The 21575-nt window shown below is 42.5% G+C and overlaps 1 non-coding gene across 1 annotated transcript; it reads left to right on the forward strand.

Moving 5' to 3' along the window:
• Window positions 1-4724: 4724 nt before the first annotated feature.
• Window positions 4725-4829, forward strand: LOC138419860 (small nucleolar RNA U13). The gene has a single exon (XR_011249115.1). It is a non-coding gene; the product is annotated as a small nucleolar RNA U13 (small nucleolar RNA).
• Window positions 4830-21575: the final 16746 nt, after the last annotated feature.

The raw sequence follows: 21575 nt of genomic DNA on the forward strand, positions 1-21575 counted from the left end.
TTAAGAATTTTTAAAAGATTGTTTCAATTAAAATTTTTTCAGTTTTCTTGAAAAAATTCAGAATGACAATTAAAAAAAATTTTTTTAATTTAATTTTCAAGAATGACAGTTATCTCATGCCTTATCTTTGTCAGTTTCCACTTTACAGCATGTACATCTGGCAAGTTACAAAAAGAATTTAAATGGAAAACTATTCCTTCCCACCTCCCTTTCTGTGATTCTTATCCTCATTCCCACTTTTACTCTATCCTTCTTAAGATATGTTGACAGCTTATGGGATTTCATTTATTCACTCAACAAACAGTTAGTAAAGCACTACTCTTATTCTTTGGTTATACGAAACTGTCTGTGTTAGTCATGATTCTTGGTTACAGGCAGCAGAAATCAACTCAACACACAGGAAAAGAATATTCTGGAAGAAGCAGATGGGAGGGAGGAAACCTAGGTATGGGAAATGGACAGGAAATAAGGCAGTGGTGGAGGGCCAGCAAGCAGGAAGACACAACCATTTTCAGCAGAAACCACTGTTCAGGTGCCACCACCACTGAGGACCACTGTCACCATGAACAAGGCCTAACCATCTCACCCTATTTGTGTTGTTAGTTCAAGATTCTGCGTTCCAGGTGGGAGAAGTGATTGGCCAAGCAGGTCCCGTGTCCACGCTCTAGTATCTGGAGAAAAGGAAAGAGTGTTTCTGGTCCTTTTATGCTTTCACAGGGAAGGTAAACTCCACAAAGGCAGCACGAGGGAGAGCTCAATAATAGGAAGGAATGCGGCAGCCGAAAGCAACTACACGCTTCAGTACAGAAGGCACTGACTTTGTCCTTAAGAAGCCCTTAGTCTTGAAGGAAAGACACACAACAAACAGATGAAACCCAACACAGAATAATAAACACAGAGACATGATCAAGAAAAAGTACAGTGCCAAGGCTCGGAGCACAAACTGCAGACAGGTGGTTACATTTTGCTTCTGCGGGGTGTAAGCTGCATGACCTTGAAAAGGTGTTTAACCTCCTGTTGCCTCGTCACTTGCAAAGAAAAGTTAATATTAGTAATCGCTTCAGAGGACTGCTATTAAATAAAGCATGCAAAGCAATCAGCATAGTGCCTGGTACACAGTAACACTTCCGTACATGTTAGCAATGATTATTACTATAAAGGGCAGCTGGGACTCTATTAGAATTGGCAGAAAGTCCATCATTCACTCATATAGAATGCCAAACTATCGGCTCTATCCATTCCAGAAAATGGATTCATTTTAATTTTGTCGTTGGGAGCAGATAGGTAACTTTGCCTAAAACAGGGACATAAATTGTAATCATATCTTTTCATCTTTTCCCCAGTTCCTCATTTAATAGACAGCAAAATGGGTTGGGTAGGGTGGAGACAACTCGTAATATTTGCGTCAGATTCTTGAAAGGTTTAGTAACTTCAGAAACAAAGTTGGGGGCCTCCACACTGGAAGGAAGGTATGCAAAAAGAGCTTTTAACAATGATTATGTTGAGGGAGGAACTGGAACTGCATACACACACCTGAACACGGAACCAGAGGAACCAGAGATCAAATGGCCAACATCTGTTGGATCATCGAAAAAGCAAGAGAATACCAGAAAAACGCCTACTTCTGCTATATTGATTATGCCAAAGCCTTTGACTATGTAGATCACAACAAACTGTGGAAAATTCTTTAAGAGATAGGAATACCAGAACACCTTACCTGCCTCCTGAGAAATCTGTATGCAGGTCAAGAAGCAAGAGTTAGAAAGACATGGAACAACAGACTGGCTCCAAATTGGGCAAAGAGTGCGTCAGGGCAAGGAGTACGTATTGTCACCCTGCTTAATTAACTTACATGCAGAGTACATCATGAGAACTGCAGGGCTGGATGAAGCACAAGCTGAAATTAAGATTGCCAGGAGAAATATCAATAACCTCAGATATGCAGATGACACCACCCTTATGGCAGAAAGTGAAGAGGAACTGAAGAGCCTCTTGATGAAAGTGAAAGAGAAGAGTGAAAAAGCTGGCTTAAAATTCAACATTCAAAAAACTATGATCCTGGCATCCAATCCCATCATTTCATGGCAAACACATGGGGAAACAATGGAAACACTGACAGACTTTTATTTTCTTGGGCTCTAAAATCACTGTAGATGGTAACTGCAGCCATGAAATTAAAAGATACTTGCTCCTTGGAAGAAAAGCTATGACCAACTTAGACAGCATATTAAAAAGCACAGACATTCCTTTGGCAACAAAGGTCCATCCAGTCAAAGCTATGGTTTTTCCAGTAGTCATGTATGGATGTGAGAGTTGGACTATAAAGAAAGCTGAGCATCAAAGAATTGATGCCTTTAAACTGTGGTGTTGGAGAAAACTCTTGAGAGTCCCTTGGACTGCAAGGAGATCCAACCAGTCCATCCTAAAGGAAATCAGTCCTGAATATTCATTGGAAGGAATGATGCTGAAGCTGAAACTACAATTCTTTGGCCACCTGAGGCAAAGAACTGACTCACTGGAAAAAGACTCAGATGCTGGGAAAGATTGAAAGCAGGAGAAGGGGACGACAGAGGATGAGATGGTTGGATGGCATCATCGACTTGGTGGATACGAATTTGAGCAAGCTCCGGGAGTTGGTGATGGACACGGAAGCCTGGCGTGCTGCAGTCCATGGTGTCACAAAGAGTTGGACACGACGGAGTGACGGAACTGAACTGACCTGAATGTGGATGTCCAAAGAGGCTGGCTGAAGTTTCAAAAATATTACCACCTTTCCCTGGCTTTCCACCCACTGTCCTGCCATTAACTAATGTTTTGGGATTAAGTAATGAGTGTTTCTCCTGATGGTTCTGCAGCCTTGTCATTTGATCTCTGCCAAGTCAGAAATTTTGCACCTCTTGGTTTCATTCTCCAAAGCAGTGCTGTCCACTAGAACTTTCTGTGAGGATGGAAATATTCTCTATCTGTCTAACATGTGGCCTCTAATCAGTGAGCATCTGAATGATGGCTAGTATGACTGAGATACCAAATGTTTAATTTTGATTATTTTTAAAGCGATATAGACGATGTGGCTAACAGCTACCACACGGCATGCGTCAACTTGACTGGGCTAAGAGACGCCTGGAGAACTGGTAGAGTATGATTTCTGGGTGTGTCTTTGTAAGAAGGTTAATGGACGAGATCAGCAGTTGAATCAGCATACTGAGTATAAGAGATCATCCATACCAACATGCTGCTGCTGCTACACCTAAGTCGCTTCAGTCGTGTCCGACTCTGTGCGACCCCATAGACAGCAGGCTCCTCTGTCCCTGGGATTCTCCAGGCAAGAACACTGGAGTGAGTTGCCATTTCCTTCACCGACATGAGTGACCAGCAAACAGAACAAAACAAGCAGAGCAAGGGTAAGTGACAGCACTGCCTTTAGGGTTTTAGAGCAAGACCCTGACATCCTCCACTTCTAACTACCCTCCGTTAGAGAAAGAGCTCTTGGCTGCTACTGGGACTTCGGGCAGCCTGAACGCTTGACTGTGGGTCACCAAGTTACCACGTGATTGAGTAGGCCATCATAAAATGGAGGTTATTAATATCTGAGCCCCCATGCCACAATGACGGGTGTGCATAGCAACACTCCCATCATCAAATGTAAGTGATACATAAATCACCTGGCCTAAACAGGTCCTGAAGGCACAAGTACGTAGGTTACATGACAAAGTGGCCCAAATGGCTGTGGTCCCCATCGCTGCTACACCGGCTTGTCTCTCCCAGCCTGTGCTTCATCGTTTCATGGGGAGTCCCCTATGATCAACTGGCAGAGAAAGTACAGACTCAGACCTGGCTTATAGATGGTCCTGTAGATATGTCCACCACCTACAAGTGGACAGTTGCAACACTGTAGCCCCTCTCTGGGACACCCCTGAAAGATGATGGTGAAGGCGAATCCTCCCAGGGGTCAGAACGTCCTGCAGTGTGCCTGGCTGTACATTCAGCCGGGAAGGACAAATGGCCATATTGCAATCCGATACCAACTCATGGACTGCAGCCAATGGTTGGGCTGGATGGTCAAGGACCTAGAAGGAACATGATTGGAAAACTGAGGACAAAGAAATTTAGGGAAAGAGGTATATAGATAGGCCTCTCTGAATGGGCAAAAAGTGTGAAAATATTTGTGTCTCACATGAATTCTCACCAGAGAATGAACTCAGCCAAGGGGAATTTTAATAATCAAGTGAATGGGTTGACCTTTTCTGTGGATACCAGTCAGTCTCTTTACCCTGCTACTCTCGTCATCACTCAGGAGACTCATAAGCAAAGTGGCCACAGTGGTAGGGACAGAGGCTTGTGCACAGGCTTGGGAACATGGGCTTCCGTTCACTGAGCGTGACCTGGCTATGGCCAGTAACTGTCCAGTCTGCCGGAAGCAGAGACTATACTGAGCCCTTGAGATGGAACCATTCTCTGGGGTGCTCAGTCATCTGTTTGGTGGCAGGCTGACCACACTGGACTGTTTCCATCATGGAAGAGGCAGCATCGTGTATTTATCCCAATACAGGGAGACCTCAGAGATACTGTGGGTTTGGTTCCAAACCTCTGCAGCAAGGTGAATATCACAAAAAGTGAGTCGCATGAATTGTTTGGTTTTCCAGTGCAAATAAAAGTCTGTCCACACTATACTATAGTCTTTTAAGTGTGTAACAGCGTTATGCTTTTTAAAAAATATGCATTAGATCCTTTTGTAGTTCATGAGCGTGATGATTGGGTGTTCACGCTGCTGTGTGACATGTGCCTCCCCGCAAACCTTGTTACGACACCGGCACATTACCCGTCTGACGTGAAAAAAAATAAAAAAAATAAAAAATAAAAAATATGCATTAAATGCCTTAATTTTAAAATTAAATGCCTTAATTTAAAAATACCTTATTGCTAAAAAATGCTGTGCATCATCTGACAACACAGGGTTGCTGCAATCTTCAATTTGTAAGAAACCAGTATCTGCAAATCACAACCGAGTGAAGTGCAATAAGACGAGGTGTGCTTATAGATCCTCTAGATACGGATTTGCCTTTCCTGAAGCCACTGCTTCTGTCCATGGACAGAGGATGGTTCCTCCATCACCACAGTACTCTACATGCGCTTCTGATCAAGAACCTCACTTTACAGTAAAAGAAGTCCAGCACTGGGCCCATGTTCACGGAATTTATTAGTCTTATCATGTCTCCACCATCTTGACGCACCTGACTGACAGAACGGTGGCGTGGCCTTTTGAAGAGTCAGTCACAACACATACCAGGTAGCAATACATTGCAGGACTGGGGCAAGGTTCTCCAGAAGGCTAAGCACTTACTACATGCCTGGGATTGTGCCAGACCTGAGATGTGGAGGCAGAAAAAAGCAGACCTTTTCCTGGGGGAGCTTATGGTCTAGGGAGAGAGGCAACTGCAAAATGGGTGGGGCTCCAGTGGGAGGGAACGAAGCGCAGGGAGAGAGGGGTGGAAAGCACCGATCCTGGGGAGCCCGGTACACACATCCATCAGGGTCTTTCTTCTTTTGACTTCAGAAAGCCAGTTTTCCCCCCAGACATTCTTCATTTAAGAACTAAGAAAACTGTCTCCAGGGTTCAGTTTCATTCCTTCATTCTTAGGGTCACCACACATAACCTTACATATTCTTTTAGAACAAAAACGGAAAAGTGAAAGTGTTAGTCACTCAGTTGTGTCCAACTCTTTGCGACCCTGTGGACTACAGCCCGCCAGGCTTCTCTGTCCATGGAATTCTTTAGGCGAGAAAACTGGAGTTGGCTGCTATTTCCATCTCTAGGGGACCTTCACAACTCAGGGATCGAACCTGGGTCTCCCGCATTGCAGGCAAATTCTTTACTGTCTGAGCCACCAGGGAAGCCCAAAAAAATCTTTGTTAGGTTACTCTTGAAAAATATATTTGGCCACCTCTGCCCAGTTCATCCATGCTTCCCACTGAAGGTGGTTAAATATACAAACTTCCAAAAGTTTATACTTTTTAAGGTGGTAAGAGGAGCAACCCCACGTCCAAGGAGTGGTGGCTGCACGGGCACAGGAGGGCCGAGAGGAGCTACTCTACGTTCAAGGTCAGGAGGGGTGGCTGTGAGGAGATACCCCTCATCCAAAGTAAGGAGCAGTGGCTGCGCTTTGCTGGAGCAGCCCTGAAGAGATGCCCGACGTCCAAGGTAAGAGAAACCCAAGTAAGATGGTAGGTGTTGCGAGAGGCATCAGAGGGCAGACACACAAACCATAATCACAGAAAACTAGTCAGTCTGCTCACATGGCACAGCCCTGTCTAACTCAGTGAAACTAAGCCATGCCCTGTGGGGCCACCCAAGACTGGTGGGTCATGGGGGAGAGGTCTGACAGAATGTGGTCCACTGGAGAAGGGAATGGCAAGCCACTTCAGTATTCTTGCCTTGAGAACCCCATGAACAGTATGAAAAGGCAAAATGATAGGATACCAAAAGAGGAACTCCCCAGGTCAGTAGGTGCCCAATATGCTACTGGAGATCACTGGAGAGATAACTCCAGAAAGAAGGAAGGGATGAAGTCAAAGCAAAAACAATATCCAGCTGCGGATGTGACTGGTGATAGGAGCAAGGTCCGATGCTGTAAAGAGCAATATGGCATAGGAACCTGGAATGTTAGGTCCATGAATCAAGGCAAATTGGAAGTAGTCAAACAGGAGATGGCAAGAGTGAACACTGACATTCAAGGAATCAGCGAACTAAGATGGACTGGAATGGGTGAATTTAACTCAGATGACCATTATATCTACTACTGCAGACAGGAATCCCTCAGAAGAAATGGAGTAGCCATCATGGTCAACAAGAGTCTGAAATGCAGTACTTGGATGCAGTCTTAAAAACGACAGAATGATCTCTGTTCACTTTCAAGGCAAACCATTCAATATCATGGTGATCCAAGTCTATGCCCCAACCAGTAACGCTGAAGAAGCTGAAGTTGAGTGGTTCTATGAAGACCTACAAAACCTTTTAGAACTAACACCCAAGTAAGATGTCCTTTTCATTACAGGGGACTGGAATGCAAGAGTAGGAAGTCAAGAAACACCTGGGGTAACAGGCAAATTTGGCCTTGGAATATGGAATGAAGCAGGGCAAAGGCTAATAGAGTTTTGCCAAGAGAACACACTGGTCATAGCAAACACCCTCTTCCAACAACACAAGAGAAGACTCTACCCATGGACATTACCAGATGGTCCACACCAAAATCAGACTGATTATATTCTTTGCAGCCAAAGATGAAGAAGCTCTATACAGTCAGCAAAAACAAGACCGGGAGCTTGTTTTTGGCTCAGATCATGAACTCCTTATCATCAAATTCAGACTTAAATTGAAGAAAGTAGGGAAAACCACTAGACCATTCAGGTATGACCTAAATCAAACTCCTTAATGGCACCCCACTCCAGTACTCTTGCCTGGAAAATCCCATGGACTGAGGAGCCTGGTAGGCTGCAGTCCATGGGGTCGCTAAAAGTCAGACACAACGGAGCGATTTCACTTTCACTTTTCACTTTCATGCATTGGAGAAGGAAACGGCAACCCACTGCAGTGTTCTTGCCTGGAGAATCCCAGGGACGGGGGAGCCTGGTGGGCTGCTGTCTCTGGGGTCGCACAGAGTCGGACACGACTGAAGTGATTTAGCAGTAGCAGTATGATTATACAGTGGAAGTGAGAAATAGATTTAAGGGACTAGATCTGATACATAGAGTGACGGATGAACTATGGACAGAGGTTCGTGACATTGTATAGGAGACAGGGATCAAGACCATCCCCATGGAAAAGAAAGGCAAAAAAGCAAAATGGCTCTCTGAGGAGGCCTTACAAATAGCTGGGAAAAGCAAAGGATAAAAGGAAAGATATACGCATCTGAATGCAGAGTTCCAAAGAATAGAAGGAGAGATAAGAAAGCCTTCCTCAGCGATCAATGCAAAGAAATAGAGGAAAACAACAGAATGGGAAAGACTAGAGATCTCTTCAAGAAAACTAGAGACACCAAGGGAACATTTCATGCAAAGACGGAATCGATAAAGGACAGAAATGGTATGGACCTAACAGAAGCAGAAGATATTAAGAAGAGATGGCAAGAATACACAGAAGAACTGTACAAAAAGATTGCATGACCCAGATAATCATGATAGTGTGATCACTCACCTAGAGCCAGACATCCTGGAATGTGAAGTCAAGTGGGCCTTAGAAAGCATCACTACGAACAAAGCTAGTGGAGGTGATGGAATTCCAGTTGAGCTACTTCAAATCCTGAAAGATGATGCTGTGAAAGTGCTGCACTCAATATGCCAGCAAATTTGGAAAACTCAGCAGTGGCCACAGGACTGCAAAAGGTCAGTTTTCATTCCAATCCCAAAGAAACGTAATGCCAAAGAATGCTCAAATTACCGCACAATTGCACTCATCTGACACGCTAGTAAAGTAATGCTCAAAATTCTCCAGCCAGGTTTCAGCAATATATGACCCAAGAACTCCCTGATGTTCAAGCTGGTTTTAGAAAAGGCAGAGGAACCAGAGATCAAATTGCCAACATCCGCTGGATCATCGAAAAAATAAGAGAGTTCCAGAAAAAACATCTATTTCTGCTTTATTGACTATGCCAAAGCCTTTGACTGTGTGGATCATAAGAAACTGTGGAAAATTCTGAAAGAGATGGGAATACCAGACCACCTGACCTGCCTCTTGAGAAACCTACATGCAGGTCAGGAAGCAACAGTTAAAATTGGACATGGAACAACAGACTGGTTCCAAATAGGAAAAGGAGTACGTCAAGGCTATATATTGTCACCCTGCTTATTTAACTTAAATGCAGAATACATCATGAGAAACGCTGGGCTGGAAGAAGCACAAGCTGGAATCAAGATTGCTGGGAGAAATATCAATCGCCTCAGATATGCAGATGACACCACCCTTATGGCAGAAAGTGAAGAGGAACGAAAAAGCTTCCTGATGAAAGTGAAAGAGGAGAGTGAAAAAGTTGGCAGCTCAACATTCAGAAAACGAAGATCATGGCATCTTGTCCCATCACTTCATGGGAAATAGATGGGGAAACAGTGGAAACAGTGTCAGATTTTATTTTTGGGGGCTCCAAAATCACTATAGATGGTGATTGCAGCCATGAAAATAAAGGACACATACTCTTTGGAAGAAAAGTTATGACCAACCTAGATAGCATATTCAAAAGCTGAGACATTACTTTGCCAACAAAGGTCTGTCTAGTCAAGGCTATGGTTTTTCCAGTGGTCATGTATGGATGTGAGAGTTGGACTGTAAAGAAAGCTGAGCACTGAGGAATTGATGCTTCTGAACTGTGGTGTGGAGAAGACCCTTGAGAGTCCCTTGGACTGCAAGGAGATCCAACCAGTCCATCCTAAAGGAGATCAGTCCTGGGTGTTCTTTGGAAGGACTGATGCTAAAGCTGAAACTCCAATACTTTGGCCACCTCATGTGAAGAGTTGACTCATTGGAAAAGACTCTGATGCTGGGAGGGATTGGGGGCAGGAGGAGAAGGGGACGACAAAGGATGAGATGGCTGGATGGCATCACCAACTCAATGGACATGAGTTTGGGAGAACTCTGGGAGTTGGTGATGGACAAGGAGGCCTGGCGTGCTGCGATTCACGGGGTCGCAGAGAGTCGGACACGACTGAGCGACTGAACTGAACTGAAGGTGGTCAAAAGGTGCAAACTTCTAGTTACAAGATAAATAGGTCCTGAGAATAAAAGGGACAGTACGGTGACTATAGTTAACAATACTGCATTGTGTATTGAAAGTTGCTAAAAAAGTAGATCTGAAAGTTCTCATCACAAGAAAAAAATGTAACTATGTGAGGTGATGGAGGTTAGTTAAACTTATTACAGTAATCATTTCACAGTTTAGCATATATCAAATCATTATGCTGTATACTCAAAACCAAAATAACATTATATATGCTAGTGGTAAAGAACTCAACTGTCAGTGCAGGAGACAAGAGATGTGGGTTTGATCCCTGGTTGGGGAAGATTCCCTGGAGGAGGGTATGGCAACCCACTGCAAGATTCCTGCCTGGAGAGGCCCATGAACGGAAGAGCCTGGTAGGCTACAGTCCATAGGGTCACAAAAGTCAGACATGATTGAAGCCACTTAGAATGCAGGCATGTCAATTAGACCTCAATTTTAGAATTTGAAAAAAAAAAAGAAAACTAGATCATTAATATTTACCCTTCCATTGAACAAGATTGTATGTCACTTACAAAGTCTGGTGGCAAAGTCATGCAGTGAGTATAAAGCAACCAAATATTTACCCTTTAAAATAAATTAGAGAAAAGCAGAGATACAATTAAAGACAAATTTCCTACTAATGAAATGTTAACCTTATTAATAATAACCTTGTTAATTATCTATTTCATATTATAGGAATTACACTAATAATAATATTAACAATGTTGTTAATCATCAACAATAAACACTCAATAAATGCACCCACTTAGAACCTGGATACTGAACCCAGACATTGATCAGCCTTGTCTTGTTTTCTGAGATCTTGACAATTTGTGTAATTTAAAAGAAGGCAGCCTTTAGAAGAAGACAGCCTTTTCCTACAAAGACTCTTTTCTGAATTTATTCTTTTTGAAAAGCATTTCTAGTTAGAACTATCAGAATCCACCAGAACTGACCCATATTATGCCGCACAAGAGTGTTTTGCTTGCTCACAGAGAGGCAATAGTCCAGCATTTGTCCTTAATTGCATTCAAAGATTATAATTTCGTTTACTTTATGGCTTCTCATAGCTGTTGTTGTCATTCAGTTGCTAAGTCATGTCTGACACTTTACACTTCTATGGACGGCAGCACACCAGGCTCCACTGTCCTTCACTCTCCCGGAGTTTGCCCAAATTCATGTCCATTGAGTCAGGGAAGCTACCTAACTATCTCATCCTCTGCCACCCCCTTCTCCTTCTGTCCTCAATCTTTCCCAGCACCAGGGTCTTTTCCAATGAGTTGCTCTTCACATCAGGTGGCCCAAAGTACTGGAGCTTCAGCATGAGTCCTTCCAGTGAATATTCAGGGTTGATTTCCTTTAGGATTGACTGGTTTGATCACCTTGCTGTCCAGGGGACTGTCAAGAGTCTTCTTCAGCACCACAATTTGAAAGCATCAATTCTTCGGCACTTAGCCTTCTTTATGGTTCAACTCTCACATCCAACTCATACATGATTACAGGAAAAACCATAGCTTTGACAATATGGGCTGCTGTTAGCAAAGTGATACGGCTGCTTTTTAATATGGGTCTGGGTTTGTCATAGCTTTCCTTCCAATGAGCAAGCATCTTTTAATTCCATCGCAGCACTCACCATCTGCAGTGATTTTGGAGCCCAAGAAAATAAAATCTGTCACTGCTTCCAGTTTTTCCACTTCTGTTTGCCATGAAGTGATGGGACCAGATGCCATGATCTTAGTTTTTTGAATGTTGAGTTTTAAGCCAGCTTTTTCCCTCCCCTCTTTCACCCTTATCAAAAGTTCTCATAGTCGATTTATTTAAACCTTCTTACATTTAGATAAATAAGTGACTTTAAAAGTACTGGAACATTTGTAAGAGTTATACAGACCTAGAGAAAGAATCGTGAAGATTTATTCCACCCAAGAAAGTAAACCTTGAGTAACTACCATCATTTTTCTAAGACATCCAGAGTCACTTTCACCGTATAAGTACCAACTGCTTAGCTGCACAACCAGTGATCCTGGCTAAAGCTCTAACTTTTGAAAACTTTTCCTTGTTTCAACGTCCTTGGTCATTAATTCCTCCTTTTAAGAGCTGGTCAGGCTATAGTCAAATAGGGTCATTCACCTTCTGTGGCGTTTGGGGCTCTTATGCCCTCTTGGCCTTGCTTCAGTGACCTCATCCTTTATTTTCTGGGTCAGGGAAAAAACTTGCAACAGTGCTTTTAATTTTACTTATTTTTAAAAACATTTATCTTAACATAGTACAAATTTATTATCATGTAAATCTGGAGGTCAGAAGTCCAAGAATGGGTCTTTGTGGCTAAAAATCAAAGTTTTGGCAGAGCTCTATTTATTCTGCAGACTCTAGGGGAGCATCTGTTTCCTTGCCTTTTCCAGCTTCTAGCGGCTGCCTGCCTATCTTGGCTTGTAGTCCCTTCCTCCGTCTGGAAAGCATATCACTCCAACATCTGATTGCAGCTTCACACCTCTTCTCTGTGCTGACCCTACTGCCTCTCTAAGGATTCCTGTGTTTACCTTGGGCTCAACTGGTTAATCCAGAATAATCTATCTAAGATCCTTGATTTAATAACATCTGCAAGTCTCTTTTATCATGGACCATAGACTGAATGTCTGTGTCCCTTCCCCAAATTCATAGGTTGAAATTCCCAATGGGATGGTATTAGGTGATGGGAGTTAAGAAGGTGATTAGGTGATAAGGATGGAAGATTAGGATGTGTATATCTTGGGCGGAGGGTGGGGGCATAATTCAGCCTAACGGTAAGATATTATACTGTACGTTGCCTATAATAATGCTTTACAAATGAATGTGTTGTTGTTTTTGAGTCACTAAGTTTGCAACTATAGGTTGTTAGGTTGGACTCTTTGCAACCCCATGGATGGTAGCCCTCTGTCCATGGGATTTCCCAACCAAGGATACTGGAGTGGGTTGCCATTTCCTTCTCCAGGGGATCTTTCCAACCCAGGGATTAAACCCATGTCTCCTGAATTGGCAGGCAGATTCTTTACCACTGAACTGCCAGGGAAGCCCTTAAAAATGAGTAGAAAATGGAATTTTAGTTCTGGTCTTGATTTTATTAGGTGAGAATTTGTTGCCCAATATGGCATTCAAGTAGCCAGAGCTAACCAACCATGGGAACCTCTGAGGGTTTTCAAAATCCCTCCAGGGTTGAGATGTGTAACTATCACTTGATAGAGCTGGAGACACTGGTTGCTTATGACCTCTCTGCCCTATGAACTAGCCAAGGTATGGCTGGTTTCATACTTTGGGATATTTCCAACTATACTCTCAAGATTACACAACACTCCTCATGACAAAGTCTTAAAAAAAAGAACAGAGTCCATGAGGAAGAGGATGCTTTTACAATCATAAAGATTTAAAAACCCTTTTAAAGTCACCCCTATGAAAATAATAAGTGCCCCAAGCTGAAATGCCTTAATGTAGATTCAATCTCCCATTCTGCCCTTTATTTATTTATTTGTTTATTTTGGCTGTGTGGCTTGTGAGATCTTAGGTCCCTCACTGGAGATCAAACTGAGGCCCTGGCAGTCCTACCCCTGGATGGCCAGGGAATTCCCTTTCATTCTGCCTTCAAATAAGTATATTGAATTTTTAAAGCTAGTTAATATAGAATTAGGTAAGTATATAAAATTATTTTACACTTAGGATTCTCCAGAACAGACTACTGTTTCAAATGCAATAGAAACTGCAAATGTTTCTACAAAACAAGGACAAGTCAGCAACAGAAATGAGGTAGGTGAGCGGAGAGACAGTAGTAATCTCCATCTTTAGATTGGAAATTTGTTGCTTAATAGTGAGGGGAATAATACAGGTTACTTTAAACAATATCTTTACCTGAATGTCTCAAAGCCACCCAATATCCAAGGTCAGTGGATGTCCGCATTTTATATATCTGAGTGAACAATGCCTAAAAAGAGATTTTCTGGGTTCAAGGTATGCAGATGTCACAATCAATTTGTTGTACCACCACTCTTTGTAAATGAGCTCATGTGTTTTCAGTGATCTTTTACCCACAGACATGAAGAAATGGAAGAATAAAAGGTGAGCGGGGGGCAAGAGAGAGTCCGAGACAATTAAGATGAACAGCCAACAACGGCATCCAGGTCACAGAGTGCCTACGCCTGACCTAGTAATGGTGGAAAAGCAGTCCTGAATTACAGTCCTGTCCTCGCAGCTGAAAACTTGAAACAAGTTTCACAAGAAACAAGATGTTTCACAAGCAACATCTGCTTAATTCCTCAGTGGTGGGGACATTCCTGGTGGTCCAGTGACTAACACTCCCGCTCCCAACGCAGGGGACCCAGGTTTGACCCCAGTCAGGAAACTAGATCCCACATGCGGCAAGTAAGAGTTCACGTGCTACAACTCAAGAACCCACCTGTTGCAATGAGGATCGAAGATCCCCAGTGCTCCAACTAAGACTTGGCACAGCCCAATAAATGAATTAATCAGTTAAAAAAAATTCCCAGCGGTTATTTCTTTACCTGAAAAATATCAGTAAGAATGAGATAGATACTTGACCTCGGGACACTTTTCACATTTCATCTGGAGTTCTAAGGTTGACCTGTTAACAAACAAACCATGAAATGGGTGCTGATGAGTGGATATAGAAGCAAAAAAGTGCAGAATCCAATGAGTTCTTAATAGGCAGCAGGAAAGTTGGCTACAGCTCATGTGGGGAGGATGAGAAGTGTTGCCAAATTCCATCTACCTCCATCAGAAAGTAAAGATTCGCGAGGATAAAATTTGATAGATGACCAAGAATGTATGATGCTCTGGATTAACAAATTTATAATTAGCTGCAATTTGAAGATGTGGACTTGAGAGCCAGACACAGGCCTGGGCTTGGCCATTTGGGGTTTGGTGGATTCAAGTTCCCACCCTTGGAAGTTCTGGCTGCCTTTCCTGGCCGGTTGCCCTGAACTACTCTAAGCTGTGGCAGGAAGCTGGCAATGCTTACTCAGATCCCCTTAAGTGGTAAGTGAGTCTGCATGTCTAGAAAGCCATAAGTAATAAACATATAGATGGTGAGAAAGAGTTTTAATACAAAGTGTGTCAAATCTAGTGTGAAAAGCTGTATAACTTTGTGCTTCTTTTTAGAAGCTTTATTCAGTTTTCAGTGCTTTCAACCATTTCAGATAAACTGATATACTAGACAATTTAAAATCTAATTTTAATTGTGATCCTTAGGAAGATTTAACTAATTTAAGCGTGCTGTCAACATTCAAATGCTGAAGAGTTCTGATTTTCTAAAGGTATATGTTTGATTTTTAACATCTAGAAATGCTTTAAAACTCTTACCTTAGTGAATATTTTGATTTATTGGATTTGTAACTTATCTAAATCTTTAGCAAGATTTTATTGTTAGATTTGTAAGGGTCTCTCATAGATGCTTGCAAAATTCTGCCTGAAGGAAAAAGCTTAACTTTCCTACATAAACTGTACAGAAGAGTAAGTTCTTTACAGAATAATACCAGCTTATCAATGCAGAAGGAATAATAGCCCTGGAATAAATATTCTGCAAGCCCTAATAAATTATTCTGGGCAATGATCATTAGCTGCCAAAAGCCATCAGGTAAAAAGCTGAGGGGCTATCTTAACAAGGGATGCATCCAACCACCTATGGTGAGAAATAGTTTTAATATAAACGGTAACATAAATATAGACCCCTGTGTCATTTCTCACACCACAAAAAAGAGAAACAACCAGATCTTACGTGTCTCCTGATAGAAGTACCCAACACTAAATTGAATGTATTCTTGCCAAAAACCCAAGCATAAATGTGGTAACTCTAGATTATGATTGTCAAACTTAGCAAAAAAAATTACAAGATGATAAAATATTGCACAAGTGAGCACTTTCATACTAAAAAATATTGTTTAGTTAAGGGTAAAGCGTCTACCTGAAATGCAGGAGACCCGGGATCGATCCCTGGGTCAGGAAGATCCCTTGGAGAAGGAAATGGCAACCCCCTCCAGTATTCTTGCCTGGAGAATCCCATGGATGGAAGAGCCTGGTAAGCTACAGTCCACAGGGTTGCACAGAGTCCGACACGACTGAGCGACTTCACTTTCCTGTATTTTATCTGGAAACTCGACTCTAAATCTAACTACCAGAATGAATAGAATGAATACAATCGGCAAAATCTAGGATGTAGAAAACTCTCTAGGACATATTTCCTTCTACAGATAATTTGCAAAGAGACAATACTTCATTTGATGACTGGAAGGAAAAACAATTTGTTCTCCCACAGAAAAATCGCAAGGATGAAAAAGGGAGGAAACCTACGGATACTATCAGATTAAGAGGCTTAAGAGACATGGAAATAATTTGAATGATTTGAATAAACATCTGTGACAAAATTTAGGAAATTTGAAAAGTAACTGAATATTTAGGAATCAGTGTTAAAAGTTTTAAGTACTATGGCTAGCTTACACAAGAGAATTTTTATCTTTTAAAGATACATACTGAAGTGTTATTGATGAAACAATATGATGTCTGAGATTGGCATCAAAACAATCCTGTGGCAAGGTGGGAGGGGTAGGTTGTCAAGAATAGAGATAAAAACGGGATCGGTGGGCGTTGACAATTGTGAAAGCTGGTGAGGAGTATGTGAGAGTTCATTATGCTATCCTACCTTTGTGAATATTTGAAAAATTTTAAAATTTTTAAAAGGGAGGGATTTAAGAAAAACTGAGGCATGAACACGTAACAAATAGAAGATTAATTATGATCCAATAAAATATAAATTTGCATGCCTTCACAATAACATGTTGCAGTGTAGGTTCATTTTTTTAAATAAATGCATCACTCTGGCGGGGGACGCTGGTAATGGAGGAGACTACGTGTGTGTGGCGAAGGAGGCACATGGGAACTTTCTGTACGTCCCACTCAACTATGCTGTGAGCTGGAGACTAATAAGAGTCTCTTTTTAAAAAAGTGAGGCTCCCTTTGATTATCACCGCCAGTCTTGGTCTCCCTGCTGTTTCAAGGTAACCACAGTTATTGGCTTGACGTATGTCCTTCCAGAAAGTTCGCTATACATTTATAGATATATACACGTAACACAGAAAATGCATAGCATCATAATGTGTTTTTGTTTGTCTTGTGTTCCTTTCTTGCTGTCATCTGATGATTATATGACCCTTGATTAAAGGTTAAGGGATCATTATGGAAAACATTTTGCTCTGTGGCCCTTTTATATACCATTAGTTACAAAAAAAAAAAAAACTCTTGAGAATAAGAAAAGCTACCAACTTTCTAAGGATTTGATTGAGTAGATAAAAATTGGTTACTTTGAAAGTGGCATTAGGAACTTCCTTGCAAGTCCAGTGGTTAAGATTCCACACTTCCAATGCAGGGGACATAGGTACAACCTCTTGTCAAGGAACTAAGATTCCATATGCTGCACAGTGTACCCAAGAAAAGGATGCGGGCAGGGGTTGGGGGGTGGCGGGGCAGGGGGCAGGCATCAGTCTGACAAAATTTATTATAATTGTGAGTAAGACAGAGGAAAACAGTTCCTTACAGCCAAAGGTTGGTCTGACTCGACTGAGGTCTTGTTGTTCTCTTGGTGAACACAGACAATGTCACATTAACACTGGACAGGGCCACTCTGTGACCACATAGAGCAAGACGGAAACAAAATCACCCAGGAATCGTGTCTGAACACAGATAAAACCTGAACACCACTCAAGCCCCCAAATACCAATCATGACCCTCTCCCAGCCAATATGAGTGATGGCTGCTTCTTTACCAAGTATCGCCTCACTCTGGCCTCTCCTCCCTCTCATTGAGTTTTATTAATGTATCAAATCATAGAATTACCCTTTTGCTTTTGACAGGAACAAAACATCCAACCAAGAGCTAACCTCCACTTCCATGAACTCACATCAAACTCACCTAACCCAAGTGCAAATCCTGTAAGAGGGTCCTTGGAGCAGCCTCTCACCAAGACACCCCAGGACCCAGGGTGAGAAGTCTCCCTCTCTGCAACAGAAACTAATCCCAACGTGTTCACCTACAAGTGTGGTTTTGATGATCTTCAGCTGAACGGTATAGATAGGGGTTTTCTTTAAAACTTTAAACCCAGATATAAGAGAAATAAGCTGTTGCTGTTTAGCACTAAGTCATGTCTGACTCTTTGGGACCCCAAGCGATCCCCATAGCCCGCCAGGCTCCTCTGTCCATGGGGTTTCCCAGGCAGGAATACTGCAGTAGGTCACCATGCTCTTCTCTATAGGATCTTCCCAACCCAAGGACTGAACCTGAGCCCCTGCACTGGCAGGTGGATTCTTCACCACTGAGCCCCCAGAGAAGCCCCAGGACAAATAAATACCAGGAATGTAATGTACAACATGAAAAAGAGTAGGGCCCAGCTGAGCAACTGAACTAAACTGAAGGTTATATATGTAAGTTAGGAGAGTAAATCCTGAGTTCTCATTACAAGAAAAAATATTTTTTCCTATTATTTGATTTTGTATCTAAATGAGATGATACTCAACTTACTGTGATGATAATTTCATGATGTATGTAAGTCAAATCATAAGGCTGGTCACCTTAAACATATAGAGTGCTGTATGTCAATTATATCTCAGTGTAAAACTAGAAAGAAAAAAAAACAACAACCTTTAAAAACAATGAATCCTGGGACTTCCATGGTGGTCCAGTGGCTAAGACTCCGCACTTCCAATGCAGGGGCATGGGTTCAGTCCCTGGTCGGGGACCGAGTCCTACATGCCACAACTAAAGAACCTGTATGCTGCAACTAAGGTCTGAAAGAAAGAGTCGCTCCATTGTGTCCCACTCTGCAATCCCATGGGCTGTAACCCACCAGGCTCCTCTGTCCATGGGATTCTCCAGGCAAGAATAGTGGAGTAGGTTGCCATTTCCTACTCCAGGGAATCTTCCCAACCCATGGTTTGAACCCAAGTCTCCTGCATTGCAGGCAGATTCTTTACCGTCTGAGCCACCAAGGAAGTCCAACTAAGGTGGTGCAGCCAAATAAATAGAAATAAATATTTTTTAAAAAAGAATCACAACTTAAAGACATTTCGTTATTTTTAAAAAATAAAAACAACAGATCCTGCCCCCAAATACATACTCATAGGTCAACTCTCATTAATGACTGCTTCCCACAGTGAGTGGATTTAGTGGTTGCCCCTCCAATCTCCACTTCTCCTTGCTTTTGGTAACCACTACTAATCGCTCTTTTAGGTAAATGCCCCCACTCAGCTTAGGTGGTGCAGCAGTAAAGAATCTGCCTGCCGATGTAGGAGATTCAAGAGATGTGGGTTTGATCCCTGGGTTGGGAAAATCCCCTGGAGAAGGAAATGGCAACCCACTCCAGTATTCTTGCCTAGAGGATCCCATGGACAGAGGAGCCTGGTGGGCTACAGTCCACGGGGTCAGAAAGAGTCAGGCACGAGTGAGCGAGCACGCACGCCCCAGCTTACCTGCTCAACCCCTATCCCCATCTTCTCTTGGGGCCAGGGAGCCTGCGGGGCTGCTGCCAAGCACCTCCCCAAGGCTGGAGGCCCGGGTCCTCACTACACCCCACAGCCCGAAGGCAGAGGGTCTGGGGTGGGAAATGGAATTGTAGTCCACAATTTTAAATGTGTGTATGTGCTTTTTTGGGTTTGTTTTTACAAAATTAGAATACTGCCATAAATATAAGCTCTTGATCATGTCTTTTATACTTAATATATTATCATTATTGGCTCCAAATTGCTCCAAACTTCTTGAATTCAAATTTCAGCTAGCCTGCTTGAGATCAAATCTCTCCTTCCTCTTACTCTTTATAATTGTCTTTCAAGACTATTTGGGAAGAAGAGTCAAGTTTTCTTCAGCAGCATGATCATTTTAAGAACTGTAACGTACGTGATGCCAAAACTCTCTAGGGAAGGACTTTCAAAATCTGAATTTAGTTGTCCCTACCTATTAACAGCACTTCCCTGGTGCCTCAGAGGTTAAAGCGTCTGCCTCCAATGCGGGAGACCTAGGTTCAATCCCTGGGTGGGGAAGATCCCCTGGAGAAGGAAATGGCAACCCACTCGAGTATTCTTGCCTGGAGAATCCCATGGACGGAGGAGCCTGGTGGGCTACAGTCCACGGGGTCACAAAGAGTCGGACACGACCTATTAACAAAGTTATTAACCTTTAAGTTAATTACTTCAGGCCAATTACTGGGAACAAACTTGATATAGCATCTGAATCATGAAACACACCCATAGAATTTACCTAGTAATAAATCTGCTCAATAGAACGCATGCAATGCACACGCCTGTTCTTTGGGTGTGTACCTTTCTGAGCCGTGTAAACATTTTCCCCCAGATATAGCGATTTTGTTTAAAACAAAATTGAGGAACTAGAGTCGTTTGCTCCCGGCTGTCTCCAATACCCAAAATTCTTCTCAGTCAAGCATGGAGCTGCCAACAAAAACTTATCTTCTTATATTTAAAAAAGTTGCTTGTTTTGTTTTTGACAGGGAAGCTTTATAATATTTAACTTGTTTTCTGGTACATTAAAAAGTCAAAGTAACATACAAAAATCAAATAGTCCAAAAAACTAAAAAGTAAAATATTTTTCATTCCAAGCCACTCCGGGCCTATTCTCCAGAGAACATTCTTTCTAATAGTGTATCCTTCCAGATGGGAGGAAAGGACAGTTAAGTGACTTTGGGACAGACATATACACACTGCTATATTTAAAATGGATAGCCAATAAGGACGTACTGCATAGAACATGGAACTCTGTCCAATTATGTGGCAGCTTGCATGGGAGGGGAGTTTGGGAGAGAGTGCTGCTGCTGCTGCTAAGTTGCTTCAGTTCAGCTCAGTTCAGTTCAGTCGCTCAGTCGTGTCTGACTCTTTGCGACCCCATGAATCACAGCATGCCTGGCCTCCTTGTCCATCACCAACTCCCAGAGTTCACTCAGATTCACGTCCATCGAGTCACTGATGCCATCCAGCCATCTCATCCTCTGTCGTCCCCTTCGCCTCCTGCCCCCAATCCTTGCAGCATCAGTCTTTTCCAATGAGTCAACTCTTCGCATGAGGTGGCCAAAGTACTGGAGCTTCAGCTTTAGCATCATTCCTTCCAAAGAACACCCAGGGCTCATCTTTAGAATGGACTGGTTGGATCTCCTTGCAGTCCAAGGGAAGGGACTCTCAAGAGTCTTCTCCAACAACAAGGTTCAAAAGCATCAATTCTGCGGCACTCAGTTTTCTTCACAGTCCAACTCTCACATCCATACATGACCACAGGAAAAACCATAGCCTTGACTAGACGGACCTTTGTTGGCAAGGGAATGTCTCTGCTTTTGAATATGCTATCTAGGTTGGTCATAACTTTCCTCCCAAGGAGTAAGCATCTTTTAATTTCATGGCTGCAAACACCATCTGCAGTGATTTTGGAGCCCCAAAAAATAAAGTCTGACACTATTTCCCCATCTATTTCCCATGAAGTGATGGGACCAGATGCCATGATCTTCGTTATCTGAATGTTGAGCTTTAAGCCAACTTTTTCACTCTCCTCTTTCACTTTCATCATGAAGCTTTTTCGTTCCTCATCACTTTCTGTCATAAGGGCGGTGTCATCTGCATATCTGAGGTGATTGATATTTCTCCCAGCAATCTTGATTCCAGCCTGTGTTTCCTCCAGCCCAGCGTTTCTCATGATGTACTCTGCATTTAAGTTAAATAAGCAGGGTGACAATATACAGCCTTGACATACTCCTTTTCCTATTTGCAACCAGTCTGTTGTTCCATGTCCAATGCTAACTGTTGC

This window comes from Ovis canadensis, chromosome 14 (genome assembly GCF_042477335.2).
Source record: "Ovis canadensis isolate MfBH-ARS-UI-01 breed Bighorn chromosome 14, ARS-UI_OviCan_v2, whole genome shotgun sequence".
NCBI classification, from domain to species: domain Eukaryota; kingdom Metazoa; phylum Chordata; class Mammalia; order Artiodactyla; family Bovidae; genus Ovis; species Ovis canadensis.